The sequence below is a fragment of the Lissotriton helveticus genome, chromosome 1_1, assembly GCF_964261635.1.
Source record: "Lissotriton helveticus chromosome 1_1, aLisHel1.1, whole genome shotgun sequence".
Taxonomy (NCBI): domain Eukaryota; kingdom Metazoa; phylum Chordata; class Amphibia; order Caudata; family Salamandridae; genus Lissotriton; species Lissotriton helveticus.
The window spans coordinates 1,724,487,763-1,724,501,897 of NC_136057.1; the positions used below are offsets into that span (position 1 = coordinate 1,724,487,763).

At 40.6% G+C, this 14,135-nt stretch overlaps 1 long non-coding RNA gene across 1 annotated transcript; it reads right to left on the reverse strand.

Moving 5' to 3' along the window:
- Positions 1 to 4,071: 4,071 nt before the first annotated feature.
- On the reverse strand, positions 4,072 to 10,424 carry LOC144833301 (uncharacterized). The gene is made up of 4 exons (XR_013610965.1): positions 10,297 to 10,424; positions 10,135 to 10,185; positions 9,987 to 10,052; positions 4,072 to 4,227 (listed from the first exon to the last, which is right to left on the reverse strand). It is a non-coding gene; the product is annotated as an uncharacterized LOC144833301 (long non-coding RNA).
- Between the last annotated feature and the right edge of the window lie 3,711 nt (positions 10,425 to 14,135).

Consider the following 14,135-nt stretch of genomic DNA (forward strand, 5'->3'; position numbering starts at 1 on the left):
GGTTCAAAGGTGACTTTTGCCAGAGAAGGTCTTCCAAGGACAGCTGATATCTGTGCCTGCTTTGAGTAACATAATGCACTAGCACTGCACCCCTGCCGTGTCACAAAGCTACTGTGAAAGGTGCATTGTGAAAGGGGTATTGGGGGAGCCTGCTGTTGTGTTGGGGTCTACCATGGTTGTTAATTAAGGGTGGGTGGAATTTGCGTAATCACGTTACGAAAATCTCTGCGAAATGGTACAAAATCACCGCGGACACGCTGAAATTCTGCGAACACGTGGAATTGCTTGTTCGCGATGCTTTTTTCCTGTTCGCAATTGCTGTTTGCATGCTCGGGGAGAAATATCTTGCGAACGCGCATTTTGAGAACGCGCACAAGCAAAAGATTTCGCGAAGTCGCAGAACGCAAAATTTTGGGCAATTTCGCTTTCTCCGCAGAACGCAAAATTTCCCAACTTCCACAAATTCCGCAAGCGGAATGGATTTAACTAATGTTAATTCACCAAGATGGTGGAAGTTGCGGAAATGACAGCAAATCCTTGGACTTTCTCATGTTTCATAGGGTTGAACCATTGTTCTACTTAAATAAATCATGAGGTTATCAGTAATAAGAGCAGTGCCATTGGGACTATTGTGAAGTCTTCCTAATGATACAAGTTGAGCGAGTCTCAGTGATTAAGATCAGCTGTTGTTAACCTGTGGTCTACAGACCACTGGGGCATCAGCAGCACCTATTCAGGGGGTCTGCAGAAACAGATGACCTTTAATATTTTCTGTCACTAGACTAATGCACTTTCATCTATATAATTTATGTTTCCTCAGTGTTATTCTCTTTAACAGCAGTACTTGAAGTTTACAGTATTGCCTGGTTAATGTATCTGATATATGTATTATTAGAATTAGTACAAATATGTTAAAAATAATAATCATAAGTATTTTTTTTAAACTTTTTAGTCGGAAGATGTGGGCATGGGTGACTGCACACGGGGACTGTTCACCTTCCAACCTAAACCAGCAATCGGCTTCTGGCTGAAAACACTTTTGAATTGATTATTATTTTTTTGAAAATCATGCACGTCTGCACACTTAGAGAGCCTGTGTTCAAATCCCTCTATGCATCTACCCCTGCGTAGACGGACCAAAAGGCCCTTCCAGGCTGCACTTCTGCTTTAACAGGGGCAGGCAATTTTAGACTCCATGCACCTATGCTTATTTCTTCCCAGTATGTCGCATGCACTCCGGGATAATGAGACATTGGCCTTCTAGGGTTCATACAATCTTTGTCTTTATTACGTTTTGACACAAATAACCTGCATGGTCTCAAGCTTTGTCCATAAAAAGGCGAATTGCTGCCTTGTGACCTAGGGCAATGAAAATCCAGATTTCACTACTGTCTCGTCACTTCTACTGAGAGCTCTAATTCTATTTAATTACCTTTTGATTTGTGAATATGATCTGGGTCTTATGCAAGTCTACGGTCACTCCCATAGTTAAACATGCAGTTGTATAGGAAATTCAGTGTTTAAGATAATATAATGTATACTTGTTTATTTTTGTGTGGTGCAAATGATAGAAGTGGCTTGTGGGTCTTTGCCTTCCAGTTACAATTCAATGGATGAAGTCAATAGGTTAAGAACCACAATTTTAGACCATTGCAAAACATCCTTCCCATTACCTTTGTGTGCTTGTTGTGACGTCAAAAGTGGCCACGGGTATGCCCAGATGTGGTTCCCTTCCTTGCTGTACAAGAGGATTCAAAATGAGCCCTAACAAGCCTGATATCTGTCTGGGTTTGCTTGTTTTGCCTTTTGGTTGGGGCCTCTTCTGGCCGTTCAGGATGGACTGTGCCCATGAGAAGAAGGGTCAGTATTGATTTTCCCTTTATAAGCAGGTACCCTGGATATGGTTAAACATGATTTCAAAGGATATCTGATATATTCAATGTTACTCCATCCACTCAGTATTGGCAACATGTTTCGACTGGGTTCAAAACCCCTACAGGTCAAAGGTCTTCTTCAGGGGATCTCAACTCCCTGCCATCTACAGCTTACACTCCATGCATTTTAATGATGTGTATGGCTCTCATACCTGTCTTTTGCACTCTATTTGGACACATTCCGGTAACATAATCATAACAAACAAAAGTTAAAAGAAATACATAAGTTCTGTGGACTTGATAACATTTATTGAAACCTTTGTGCATCCAGCCAATTGATGATATGTTCTCCCAAAACGCTCTCAGCATAATAACCTCCGCATGTGGGCATTGCAAACCGACAAGCAGAGTGTGTGTTTACTGTGTCTCAGATCACACTGCAAAACACAAATATCATGCATGTGCATGCAAGTAAAACATTCATTCATAACTTGCCTCAACACTACTTACCCTATTCTGGGTTACTCTCCAGCATCTTGGTCATGATCGGCGGAGGGAGGGGGGGGGCTGGGGGGTGTTGGTAGTGCTTCCCTTGTAGTCACACACTACTTATTTAAATATAAATAGTTTTTAAAAATAAAGAATGGATTGTTAATAATATTTTGCTAGAAAAACATATGGGACGTTTGTAGAATCCATAGCCTCACACTATGCCCTCCATGCGTTATGTTTATTTTGCTGCATGTATAATGAAAGGTCTAAGACGGTGTTTAAACGGTAACCGTCTGAAGGTACTCCTGATGTTTAGCTGACAAGACAAAGAAACAAAGGACAAACGTCCAAAGCCTCACAAATATGTATTAAATGATTTTTCAGAAGACAACATACATTCGATACAGTGCGCGCAACAAAATTCGTTTTATTTATTTATATGTTTACTTGCCTGTAATCTGCCGTAATCCATAGTTTACTACCCTGCCCCTCCCCTCCCCATGTCACCGTCTGGCAGCACTCCCACGACCGACCGCTACTAGTCCCATTGTATGTATGCTTACCCACTTATGTCACCACTTATGGTACTTAATCACAAGCGATATGGATGTATCATAATAATGGTCAAAATGTAATAACATATACTGTAAAGCATTCTGCTAACTCAAAGACAATCAAAAATAAAAACATTTATGGGTATATGTACAAGGAAGTGGCAGAGCGTGTGGTTAGTCTCTTTGGCTTAACAACACCCTCCACCACTTCTGAAACTCAAGGCTGCACCATATTTACATGAATGTGGTGCAGCCTTGCGTTTCCCCCTGTGATGACGCTAAGTTTAGCAACATAGTGCCAACGCAGGCACCCTGGCATCGGAGTGCAAGGGTGTCTGCTTGCAGGGGAGGATTGTTTGTGTAGGAAGGTGGCCTTTCCTGCACAGAAATAATCCTAACATGCAATTATGTCACTATCATGTTTGCTGCTTCATGCAGCACACACAAAACTGACAAAATGGCATTTTATTCAAGGATTATTTATGTACAGGAAGGGACATCTTCCTGTGCATAAACAAACTATGGCATTTTGCTTTTTCCATGTGTGCTGCACACGGTAACACACATGGAAAAAACAAAAAAAAAGTAGAAATAATGCATTTCTCCTCGTTTGCCAACTTAAGACCAGGGATTTCCTGGTCTTAATTTTGGTGCTGCCTCCTATGTACGCCATTCTTGTACATAGGGGGCAGCGTCAAATACAATGGATGTTGCGATGGTCCACCCACTGCACACCCTTTTCCCGCTAACCATAGCGTGAAAGGGTGCCTTATGTACAAGGCAGTGTTAAGCCGTGTTAAGTGGATTAACACTGCCTTGTACATAAGGCACAACCCCTATCTCCACCACAACTGCCGTAAAAGTGGTGTTGTGTGATAGGGGCTTGTACATATGCTCCTAAATGTCTTAAACCCAGCAAATTCTTATCCTTATGCAACATAACTACATAACCCAGGCACATTCAGTGCATGTGATCGCCACTTTATGGAGGAGACCAAAAAATGCATCCGTTCTCAGCAGAAGGCTTAGTTTTTTTGGTTTTTTTTTTTAGTTGCAGGATTTTCCAGGTCGACCAGAGATGGCAGTGTAACTATTCCAGCAGGGAACAGCGTCCTCATGAAGCACTCAGGAAGAAATTTCTTAAAGCTGTGTTTGTTTTCTTTTCAATGAAGTTTTATTTTGAAGACAATCGTTTATAGTTAATCAAATGTTTTTTTCAATATTGTAATCATATTCATATTTCGAAATCAAGTTCAAAACGCCCAATGCATTTCGGGCAATTTGCCCTTCTTCGGGGGCATAGTATTCTGTTGAGGAAAAACACACTTGAGATGAAAAACGTTTGATTGTTACAGCACAAGGATCACATAAGATTTTAGTTGATACAAAGTAACCACATGAATTTTCTGAATCAATTAGCATAGTTTGGACAGGGTATCACACTTGGGAATGCCTTATGTTCTTACTTCTTATTGGTGTTTATAAAGTGTAGAGTTCAGGACACAGAGATGGATGAAGAGTTGATTAAAGGTTTTATTAATCACAAGGGCCCGCGGTAGCGGGAACAACTGGTATCAACAACGGCAGCTGTCATCTGTCAACTAGCACAGATGACGTCATATAAATACCTTCCTAACATTCCACTGTGACGTGTATGACGCTGCTAATAGAAACAGATAACGTACTAACATAACATATCCCATTACAGTATGATATACAACATCTCCCTTCCTCCATGAAAACAAACAATTGATTTATTCCATAACATAGTCCTTCAGTCTGGTGGGCAATCTTACTACTCTGCCCGATCTAGACGTTTGCTCCCCACCGTGGTGGTTGCCAACATCACTCATACCGGTTATGGTATTTCCATTTATATTAACTTCATTGTCATTTATTGAATCCTCCTGAACAAAAGTAGAACTTTCCTGGTTTGAGGAGAGTCGGGTGAAATTCCCATTAGAATCCCACATCTGTCCTGGACTTGCACTAGAATGCAATACCTCTGAGCAACCAGACACATCATCCCATTCTAGGACACTCTCATCGAGACATTCGACTCCCTCTTCAGCATCTCTCATAATGATTTGTTCTTGGCCTGGTTTCAGTTTTACTATGTCATCCTTACTGTGCCATCCTTCTCCTTCAACAAACACCGCACCTCCTGACGTTTTACCAACCTTCATTGGTTTGCTGAGTCTCGATTCTCCCTTGCTTACTAAACCAGGCTTTCTCATTAGTACCCAATCACCCGGTGTGATGACCTTATCCTTAGCTCTGTTTACCTTGTCAGCATACGTTTTATTCTGTGCTTGCTTGCATATTATGTTTTCCCTCACATTTAGTTCTTTGTCGCATATTTGTTTTGCCTCAACAGCTGTTTTCTCCCACACACCTATTTTAGGTGTCATGGCATTGTTGCATGCTCTACCTCTCATCAGGAAAAACGGGGTAAAACCTGTTGCTTCCTTAGGAGTATTGTTGTACGCATTGATCTTGGTTTTAATAAAGTCTTTCACATTCACTCCATTTGCCACTGCCATTTGAATTCCTTCTTTGAAGAACCTGTTTATCCTTTCCACCTGACCATTGCTCTTGGGACTGTATAGAGGAGTCTTTTCCTGTTTTATTCCGCGCTTACTCAGAAACTCGACCATAGCTCGAGATACCAGCTGTGACCCATTATCAGATACAATGACCTTTGGCTGTCCCTCTCTTTCAAAAATTTTATCAAGAAACTTAATTACTACCTCTGTAGTAACTATTTCCACGAATTTGTAACACACCCACTTGGAGTAGTAGTCCGTTAGAACTATTAGATGTTTGCATTCATTGGGCAAAATGTTGAAAGGACCTGCAAAATCTATTGCTACCTTAGCCCATGGACCATCTGGGATTTGTACCATCTGCAATTCATTTCTCTCCATTCTCCAGTGTTTGTCAGATTTCAAGCATTGCTCACAATTGTCAATAAGATTCCTGACTTCGCTGTCCACCCCCGGCCACCAATAGTGCATTCTTAGGACATTCCTAGTGGCCGTGGTGCCAGGATGCCCTCTATGAGCCATTAGAATAATTTTTTGCCTAAGTCCAAATGGTGGTATGAAGACTTCACCTCTCTTCAAGAACCCATTTTCAAGGGTCAACTCATCACTCACTTGTTGAAAATTTCTTAGTTCTTTAGGCATGTTTCTCACATGTGGCCATTTGGATTGCACATACTCCTTCACTTTTCTCAACACATTGTCTTTTTTCGCATTATCTTCCCATTCAACTTTACCTATTGATCCATCACACATCACCGTTGCGTCTATGTGCGCAACTACGCATTCGTTGTCGTCCTGTTCCTCGTCTTTAACTTCACTCACAGGCAGTCTGGACAAACAATCTGCTCTACTGTTCATTCCTCCCTTTATGTGCTCAATATCAAAGTTGAATTCTTGCAGTTTCGACATTAGTCTGATTAGCCTGGAACTTGCATTGCCATTGCCTCGACCTTTGCCGTCCATCATGTGCACAAGCGGCTTATGATCGGTAATCAGTTTGAAACTCTTGCCCCATAGATAGTCTTTGAGCTTGTGTACAGCCCATACACACGCCAACGTCTCCCTTTCAATAGTGCTGTAATGTCTCTCTGTTTCATTTAGTTGCCTTGAAATAAAAGCTATTGTATTTTCATCATGACCTTTCCTTTGGCAAAACACAGCTCCTATCCCCTCGTTGCTAGCATCCACAGTTACTATATTCTCCAGTTGTGGATCGTACGGTTTCAGCGCTGGAGCTCTGGCTATCTCCTCCTTGATCAATCTGAAAGCCTCAACCTGATCATCATTCCATTCGTATTTCTCGTTTTTCTTAAGAAGTTTCCTGAGTGGACTCACCATTTCTGCGTACTTTTTGACGAACTTTGCATAATATTCACTCAGGCCAAGGAATGACTTGAGTGTATCCTTGTTCATTGGTTCAGGAGCTTCCCTTATTGCACGAACCAAATCGTCCTTGGGCAAAATCCCATCGGCATTTAGGACATGACCCAGATATTCCACTTCTTCAGTCATGAATTTACATTTGTCTCTGGCAACTGTCATGCCTTTATCTCTCAAAATCCTCAGAACACTTCCTATCAATTTAATGTGCTCACTTTCAGTTTTAGAATGTAGTAAAATGTCATCTTGAAAGGCTTCTACCCCTTTCACCTTTCCAAACAAGACATCCATGAGTTTTTGAAACACTCCAGAAGATGACGCCAGGCCAAAAGGAAGTCTTATGTATCTAAATGCTCCAAACGGCGTGATGAAAGTTGTTAATGATTTAGACTTCTCTGATAGACAAACCTGATGGTAAGCGGCCCTCAAATCTATGAGAGAAAAGTACTTTGACCCAGCTGTCGACTGAAGGATATCCTGTATTTTAGGTAGGGGGTGACAGTTTATTATAATGTTCTTATTAAGCGACCTCAGGTCCACACATAACCTGATGTCCCCTGTCTTTTTCTTCTTGGATACCACAATAGCAGAAACCCATTCAGAATCCTCTGCTTCTTCAATTACACCTTCCTCTTTTAATTTTTCTAGCGCCTCCCTTAGCTCATTCCTTACAGATAAGGGCACTGTTCTTACCTTGTGCTTACATGGAATTGCATTCTCTTTCAATTTTATGTCGTGACTGAACCCCTTTACACATCCAATTACATCTTTGAACACATCCTCATATTTTTGAAAAACAGTACTCAAATTTATGTCTTCACTCTCCTCACTAATACTATTCACCCATTCTTCCCTCAAAATTACTGGGTCTTTTGCACCCGGGACCAAAACCACCCCCAGCTGGGCTAAGTCTCTCCATCCCACCAGTATCCTCCCCTTTTCTGCAACATAGACCTTTGTCTCAATCGTTCTCCCCTTAAAGGTTACCGTGTCGATGAAGTACCCCAACATATTTATGTCTTTTTCTCCAAATGCCTTCGGGTTCATGTCAGACTCTGTCAATTCCACACCCTTCCACCTATCCTCAAAAAGGGTATCTGATATAGTAGTGATTGGGGCACCTGAATCAGCTGTAAACTTAAGTTCTACTTCCCCAATCTTGACATCACTAATAGGACCCTTTATTTTACCATCTTCCATTTCTATGTACAAAACAATATTCGCACACATTTCCTCATCAAAATTTCCTACAGTGTTAATACTTGTGTTACCACTACTTCTTTTGGTTTTGCACAGGGTAGAATAATGGCCATATCTCTTGCATTTAATACATTTCTTCCCTGCAGCGGGGCAATTCTTAAAGTCTGCCAAGTGGTCACTTGATCCACATCTAAAACAGCATAGCTGCTTACCTCCCACTCTTCTCTCATTCATGTTCCTTTCAAAAGTCTTACCATCACTCTTCTTCTTTTCCTGCAAATACAATACATTAGAATTATACCCTGTGGAAGATATTTCTTTAGTGGAAATCAAAGACCTCTCTATACCTCGAGCGATATCTATGACTTCCATTAAAGTAGGTCTTTTGCATGCCAACAGCCTTTCTTGCACCTTTTTAGTGTAACAATAAAAAACGATCTGATCTCTGATGTATATATCAGTCATTTCTTCGTACTCGCATTCCACTGCTAAAACTCTTAAACATGCAACATAGTCTTCCACAGATTCCCCTTCTTGTTGTCTCCTTTGAGCAAATTTATGCCTGGCAACCATGATGTTGTTCTCCTCATCAAATTGCCTCTCCAATCTTTTTAATGCTTCCTGATATTCATTCAGGGGAATAAATACTCCAGGTGGACTTTCATATTCAGGCAGGCTATCAAAGATGTCTTGACCTGCTTTGCCCAACAGACCGAATAGTAAAGAACACTTTCTTTCAGCATCGAAATTTTTTCCATCTATAGAGATAATATAATTTTCAAAAGCCCTCACCCACTTCTTCCACCTCATGGTGGGCTTTCCGGGTACTTCCAAGAAACGTGGAGGAGCACAAATATTATTGCATTCTGCCATATTAATTATTTCTCAAAAGATGTTCCCACAGAGTTTTCCACATAAAATATGAATTTCCTGCTTCCGATTTATAAATATGTGGCTTACTTGTGAAATTTTATACACACTTCGCAATTTCCTCACATTCAATTTCCTGCGCGTGTGACAATTTCTTCAGCTGGCTTGTTTGAACAGCCGAAGATCGGTACTATAATCAAAATGGCCGCACGTTGTTTACGTTGTTTATGCTCCAATCAGCGCGCTCCCGGCATGCTTCACGCGTCTCAGCTGAGGTAACAGACTGACGCCTCAGCTGAGCGCTGCCGTGGTAACGCGCGAAAACTTCCTCGTCAATAACACACTCCACTGCCGCCTGCTTTGTTTCCTCACAATCAAATCAGATTTCGCAGCGTGGTCGTCAAACAAAGTTCTCGCACTCAATTAGCGCTGCATTTCAATGCTTCACTTTAAAAGTTTATCCTTTGAAGATTTACTTAACGCGCTACCACTTGTCAATTCACACAAGCTTTCCTTAATCAGCGCCTAATTCCAACGCTTAGTACTCACTCAGATTTATAATTGTTTAAGATATTTGTCTCCCGCAATACTTGTCAAGGATGACTCGATCATCAATCATCGAACAATCCATCAATTACTTCCGCCGACCCTTGTGGTGACAAGACCCTCGTCGCCAATTGTAGAGTTCAGGACACAGAGATGGATGAAGAGTTGATTAAAGGTTTTATTAATCACAAGGGCCCGCGGTAGCGGGAACAACTGGTATCAACAACGGCAGCTGTCATCTGTCAACTAGCACAGATGACGTCATATAAATACCTTCCTAACATTCCACTGTGACGTGTATGACGCTGCTAATAGAAACAGATAACGTACTAACATAACATATCCCATTACAGTATGATATACAACATAAAGCTTAAGCATCTTAATTGACTCCTCAAAAAAGCCAAGTATATTAACAAACAAATTTGTCAGGATAACATGTTAATCAATTGGGTTATGTAACACTCAGCCTCGGCATGGTGTCATAAAAGAGAGAAGGGTAATGCAACTTTAAATTTCTGTACCTGCGTTGTCGCGCCAAAAAGGTTGAGGTGGTTGGGTTTCATTTAAATTCGGTCATAAGGGTTAACCTGTAAATATATACGTAACCTTGTTTTAGGAAACCTGTACTCGGAATGTGTGAGACTTAGCTGAGCTCAAAAACACACTTACATGCCGGAAGAGGAACACTTGCAGACTGTTTGTTTGAAAGTTAATCGATATCTGCAATAAAATGTCAAAGACCGGGCGTTGGTATAAGCATTCGTGAAAATGACTGTGTTTGAACAGGTACCTGTAATTTGAGCTGTTTACTCAACTCAAAAGAAAGCTCACCGAGAAAGTGTAAAATCTTTCGGAATCGGGTCTCATCAGTCTTCGGACGGGTGCCGTGCAAGTGGAGCCGGTAAACAGGTTGGGTAAACCTGTCGTATTTAACCCGGAAGTTCCTAGGAACAGTGCCGGGACTCGAAGTCAACAACATGAACGACGGACTGTATTAAAAAAGTACCCGTTCAAAGATGATGGGACTCAGGTGTTATATAATGATCAGAATGTCAAAATAACTATTGAAACGGTGGTGTTTGTCACGTCACAGCTCGGGTCAATCGTATGGTGAAACGAAAGAGTAAATAGTGTGAATCTGTTGTCCAAGGGCATAGTCAATTAAACAGAAACATTAACAAATGAAAATATGTATAAAACACTATCTTTGTTACAGAAAAACATAGTCACAGATAATAGACTATATCGTAGTTCATGGTGTAGATAGGACAATTTAAATCCATAGGGTCATTTAAGACTTTTTGGTTGACATAATCACGGATACTAGACTGTATAATAGTTCATAGTTTAGATGAAACAATTTAGATCCATACGGTCATTGAGACCTTTTGCTTGGCAGGTGTTCAAGTGAGATTGCCAAAATACTTCTCTGCGCAAAAGGTGTTGTGAGTTGTCTCGACCTGGTAATAGTGGAACTTGTTCCAAAATTAAAAAGCGTAGTTGACTGGGGGTATGGTTCATGATGTTGAAATGATTTGCGAAAGGGGATTTTGAATTTTTGGTTCTGATACTGCTCTTATGTTCGATTATACGCGTTTTAATTTTCCTCTCAGTCTTCCCGACGTCGCAGGTTGCAGTTACTCGTAAAGGAATCGTGGTACCTTTACTGGGATGTTTTATCTCCTTTCCCTTGATTATAGCGTTGCAATTTCCGCAATTTAGACAAGGAATGGTCCCCTTAAACGAATTTGGTTTTTCCAGTGTTTTTTTGTTTAAGGCTTCCTTAATATTTCGTGATCTTTGATATGCAAACCTTGGAGGCTGTTGAAAAATATTGTTGAAGTCCTCCTCTGTTGATAATAAAGACCAATTTTTCTAAATTGTTCGTTTTATTTTGGAGCTTTCAGTTGAGTATTTGGAAACAAACACCATTCGGTCCTTTGTAGATGGTTTGGGTTTTGCTGACAGTAAGACCTTCCGGTCTAATTTATCCATTTTTAGTTTTGCTTCCTCAAGAATCTCTTGGGGATAACCTCGCTCATTGAATTTTTCAATGCAAGTTTTGGTACTCAAATTTAGGGACTCATTAGTTGAAGAAATCCGTTTAACTCTTAGCAGTTGAGAATACGGTAGGTGTCTCTTGAGGGATGGTTGGTGAAAACTGTGAAAGTGCAACAAATTGTTGCGGTCTGTGGGTTTTGTGAAAATGCTGGTATCCAATTTTCCATCATTTTTGGTAATTAGTACATCCAAGAAGGATATTTGTTTGTTTTGGATGTTGTGAGTGAACTTGATACGGTCATTTACTTGGTTTAAATCTTCTATGGCTTGCAGGAATTCCGATTGTGTGCCTTTCCACAAGATGAAGATGTCATCTATGTATCTCTTATAAAGTAAGAGATTCTTTGTCCAGCACTCCTTATTCAGGATGTTATCCAGTTCGAACCGCTCCATAAACAAGTTCGCATACGCCGGTGCGGCACAATTGCCCATAGATGTTCCAGAGCTTTGAATGTAGTATTGGTCTTGCCACAGAAAATAACTGTGGTACAGTTTGAAGTTCAGTAATTCCATGATGAATACTTTCAACCCTTCTTCCATGTCTGACATGATTAAGGAAGATGCGGTGGCATCCAGACCCAGGCTGTGAGGGATTGATGTGTATAGGGATTGTACATCAATTGTGCATAGGAGCATGTCGTTGGTAAACTCAGATTTGTGGTTCTTCAGAATTGTGAGAAAATGCGTGGTGTCTTTTACATACGTTGCCATAGATTGTACTAAAGGTTGTAAATGTTTATCAATATAACGTCCAATTGGTTCATGGATGGAGTTTATTGTTGAGACGATGGGCCTGCAAGGTGGGTGTGTAGGGTGTTTGTGCACCTTAGGTACCATGTATAAGTACGGTGTTGATGGATTGGTTTTGGTGAGATATAGTTTTTCTTTTTGTCCTATAACTCCCAGGTCCTCTGTTTTATCAATAAGGTTTGTCAGTATTTCCATGAATTGTTTAATGGGATTTTGATCCACTTTGTAGTACGTGTTACTGTCGTTCACATGTTCATTAACTCTCTCATTGTAGAATTCAACATTCATAATCACAAGGGCTCCTCCCTTGTCCGCTTGGCGGATGATGATTTCAGAATTGTTAGCTAAATTCTTAAGGATGTTCTGCTCTGTTTTTGATGAATTGCTAATTTTGGATTTTGGTTGTTTATACATTTTTTCAATTTCTTTGTGGACAATTTTTTCAAAGGCATCAAGTACCTTGTGACTTACCGGAGGGATGTATTTACTTTTGTTCCTAAGGCCCATCAGGGTATCTTTGGGTGGTTCTTTAGTTATAGGGATGATGTTAGAGAAAAAGTGTCGAAGCCGTAATGTTCTCATGAACTTGTATATGCAAATTTGTGTGTCTAAAAGGTTAGAATGGAAAGTGGACAGAAATGATGTTCCTTTTTGTAGTACTTTCATTTCTACCAGTGAAAATGACTTATTTGATAGGTTAATCACTAAGGTTTCTGACTCCAGGTGTTTTTGGCTATTGCGTCCTCTGTTGTTGGACCTTTTGCCCCTCCTGGTTCGTCTGAAGATTTTTGTCCTCTCTCTAAAAAAGCATTCCCACTGTTATCGTTACCGGTAGATGTGGTTGGTATCTCCTGGGATGGTAAAGTGGAAGATATTTGTTTGGATCGTGGTAACTGTTTTCTATATTGAGAGTCATCGGATGATGAAGTTTCATCAGAAGGTCTCCCTGAGCTTGGTTTTTGTTGTCTTCTTCTGGCATATATTTCGGCCCAGGTATAAACTTCTCCTAACTTGTAATCAAGGGTATCCCTTTTAAATTTCCTGATTTTCCGGTCATTTATTTCTTTAGTGTATGATTGCTCTTGTTGAACCTACTCCCATGACCCAGAAGGGAGATCTCATCTAGCACCAACATACCTTCCAATACCAGACTTGAACTTTACTACATTATCGAGTGTGAAGATTCTGTCATTACATAGTGTAACTATTCCAACATAGTACGATGCTCTGGTGCCTGAGGCATCTGTCATATCATGGGAGCTCTTCAGTGTAATTGTTCTCCTCTATTCTGATCACATCCACCTGTATTGCAAAATCTCTAGTGAACACAAACTGCATTTAGCGAAGCGTAAAATACGTTTATATGAGAGATAAAACCAGGAAACTAAAAAGCAGGTGTGCAAAAACAGAAAAAAAGTGTGTTGATTTGGATCAGATCAGCTGCAGCTGTACTTTTTACTCTTATACTCATACTTCCACTCGTATATATCCACCTGTCTAATCACTATTGAAACCCATGACTAACATACTGTGTATGAAATTAAACCAGGAAAGTGGTAACTAAAATGCAGCGATTAGGCTTTATTACAGAGTCCAGTTCATGTAGTTTTCAAACTTCAGCAAGCAGCTTGTGAAAGCTAACTGCAGAAAAGCCAATCAATCAATCAATCAATCAATCAGGTACCTATATAGCATGACTACTCACCCATAAGAGTTTCGAAGCTCTATTGGGGGGAGGGGAACTGCGGTTCAGTCGAAGAGCCAGGTCTTCAGGTCCTTCCTGAATTTAGGCAGTGACGGTGATTGCCTGAGGTGTAGAGGCAGGGTGTTCCAGGTGTTTGCAGTGAGGTAGGAGAAGC